General features: G+C 44.6%; 1 long non-coding RNA gene across 1 annotated transcript in view; it reads left to right on the forward strand.

The window, feature by feature from the left end:
• The window catches only part of LOC123964069, a 4,121-nt gene extending 1,000 nt beyond the window's left edge, over positions 1-3,121 (forward strand). Inside the window, exons 3-5 of the long non-coding RNA XR_006823328.1 lie at positions 1,942-1,977; positions 2,056-2,092; positions 2,296-3,121. This is a non-coding gene — a long non-coding RNA (uncharacterized LOC123964069). The remainder of the gene's footprint in view (positions 1-1,941; positions 1,978-2,055; positions 2,093-2,295) is intronic.
• The last annotated feature ends 6 nt before the right edge of the window (positions 3,122-3,127 follow it).

The following is a 3,127-nucleotide window of genomic DNA, read 5'->3' on the forward strand; positions in this document are numbered from 1 at the left end:
AGCGAGCCACAAATGTCCACCACAACCGCACAAGGTAGCAGATGGTACAAAGCACATGCCATAACTTCATGTGATACACATCACCACTACTAGGGATGAGTATCGCTACTCTGTACCTTCATGGGGCGGCTGTGGCCCGGGAGGTAGAGCGGGTTGGCCGTTAAGCGGAAGGTCGGCGGTCCTTGGGCAAGATACTGAACCCCGAATTGCCCCTGGTGGCTGTTCCACCAGTGTATGAATGTGTGTGAGTGTTAGTTTCTGTTTGAGCACTTGGGCTATGAATGTGTGTGAATGGTGAATGTAGTGTAAAAGTGCTTTGAGTGGTCGAAAAGACTAGAAAGGCGCTATACGAATAAGCATGCATTTTACGGTATCAACTGAAACGGCCCAGTTTTTAGTAGAATCGAAATGTCTCCAGTCAAACCAGTAATTCAGTTGATACTTTTTGTAACCAGCAAAAAATTATTTGTTATAGTTTTTGCTTGCAGCCAAACACGCAAGCAACACACCGAAAGAAAGAGAAGAGCTCGCCCTTTTCTCCTCATGTGCCTGCACCATAAACTGTATAAAATAGGCCTGAACGCGCCGAGTCCATGTGTGGTGCAGCCGCTCACCTTCGGCTGCATCTCAGGCAGTTTATCAGCACAAGCTCGGCTTTCCGTTGGGTTCATCTTCTGGGATCATTGAACACTTCTCTGTACATTTTTATTTGCTGTTCACACCACTTGTCACTGATCGATCTCTGCGTGCCATCATGTCAGTTAAAGGCTTTTGTGAGGATGAACTAATGAGGATGAGGAGGATCTGATACAGTTTCCGATTCCTTTTATCCAACAGTTATTTGACACAAGAAAAAATAAAATAGATCACGTTGCTTGTCCATAACAACCGATAAAAATAAATGATAGGCTGCCAGTCAACTACTACGGCTTCAACAGTATGCAAGGTATCGAATAAAGTACTCTATCTGTATCACTTTAAAGGTACTGGTTTAAGTACTGGTATCGTAAAATTTTAAACGATATCCAACCCTAAGCACCACCCAACGAGATATTGTGTGTTCGTTTTAGTCTTTGCATCTGAGCCACCTCGAGGTCAACACAATGGACAAACTATAATGTACTACAAATATGTTGCACCACCAATATTTTGTGCTACAAATAGATATATTGCACTACTATAGCACTACAGATAAAATATGTTTCAAATGCCTCGGATAAGGTACATTACAGTTTAACACATTTTTAAACCAATAAGAGCATTATTCCACCTAACATCAGTAAGGCGGTTACCTCCTTCTGCTGTTGGCATTGGAGGCTTGAATGGGGACAGGGATGGAGGATTTCTGAAACCTGTTTTTCATGGCAACAGAGACCTTTAAGCTCAGGCCAGACTGTAACGGTGTATGCTCTAGGCACTGTCTGAGCAAATGGTCGTTGCTTTTGTAAGCACCTGCTTAATGAATTTATAATTCAGACGACTGAACTGAACTCCCTCTATCTTATTGGCCATGTTAACAAGCCTAGCCGGGGCATTTTTCTCTTTGGTACCAAGGTTGCCACACCAGCGGCTGGTAGATTCACTGAAAGCTCTGTAGAACAGTGTCATTAGAGTCATGTCAGTATGGTCTTTGGCAAGTTTCCTTATACTAAAAAGGCGTTGTTGTTGTCCCTTTTTGCACAGCAGTTCAGAATTAGAATCGTATTTCAGGCTGTCATTTGGAGTTTAATCTTCATCGTCAGTGAAAATGAAAACCCCACCGCCTTTACTCTCAGAGCAGCGGGAGATGTAACGTAAACAGCTTAGCTGAATATCAGGCTTCTTGTTTCAGCATCAGAAGGCGCCTGACCTGAAATCCCTCTCTGGATAATCCCAGTATTAAATGATATGACTGAAAATAACCGTCAAGTTCACCAATATGCCTCCTTTCCTTCCGTCCAGGGTCCCAGAGGTCCTCCTGGAGGCAAAAGCAAGTCTGTAAGTCCACCTTAAATTCACCTCACCTGCCAACTTCATGAATTCTCTTTACACACAACATCTGTCCTGTTGTCTCAGGATTGCGAGCTGATCACCTACATCAGAGACAACTGCCGTAAGTGTCTCAGGAGACATTTGTTTTTGTTTGTCCTCATGTAGTTAGGTAATCATTTGTTGTATTTTTAAGATACAAAACAAACATTTGTGACTTTACTCCCGTTTCTTTGGGGGAAAACATGACTTTCTGGAATGTCAAAGTGAAAACAAATGTGTGCACTGCTCCTGTAACTCTAAATATTATTTTTCTCCTCCACACAGCATGCTGCCACGGTACGTACATCTCTATTTTGTCACTCAGAACAACAGGGTAAGTACAGAAACAAGACTTCAGCTCTAAGGTTTACAGGAGAGAGGCCGAAAGAGTAAAATCATCTTGGGAAAGGTAACTTCCTCCGGCCTCCTCCCAAACCCAGCCTGAGTTCAGACCTCCTGGGGGGGTGTTCGCAGATCAGCCGCCGCTCCTTTTGCATTGAAGTTGAGGTGATTAGGGCGTCTGATCAGGATCCTCCTGGGCGCCTCCTTTTTGGAGGTTTTGTCGGCACGTCTAACTGCCAAGAGACCCTGGAGTCGACCCAGAACTCCCTGGAGGGCTTATATACCTCATCTGGAAAAGGAAGTCCTCAGGATCCCCCAGGAGGAGCCAGAAGACGGTTGTCCAGCCTGCTGCCCCTGCGACCCAAAACCTCAGAAGATGGACGGATGGATGAACAGTTTGTAGTTTATCCATAAACTTACACAGACACGTGGGTCTCACTCACGTTGCTCCCCCCTCCATTCAGATCCCTGCTCTTTACTTTCAGTAAAGAACCGGAACAGACTACAATGCATTGTAAAAGTCTGCACTAAGATCGCAGGGACGGCCTTCCCCACCTATTTCAGGTCTAGGTTTCCCAGAAAATTCAGGCCGATCCGTGCCACCCTTTGTGCAGGGAATTCCGTTCTGTCGAAGGTACAATGTGCCAAGATGCAGAACCAGTACATTTAAGCACTCTTTTCCCTGCTGCCTTTGGTTTCTTAAGCAACTCACTGTGATTTATATGGAATGCATTGTTTTATTTTTATTGCATAGGATGGGCGATGGCTGACAGAC

The sequence above is a fragment of the Micropterus dolomieu genome, unplaced genomic scaffold, assembly GCF_021292245.1.
Source record: "Micropterus dolomieu isolate WLL.071019.BEF.003 ecotype Adirondacks unplaced genomic scaffold, ASM2129224v1 contig_401, whole genome shotgun sequence".
Taxonomy (NCBI): Eukaryota; Metazoa; Chordata; class Actinopteri; order Centrarchiformes; family Centrarchidae; genus Micropterus; species Micropterus dolomieu.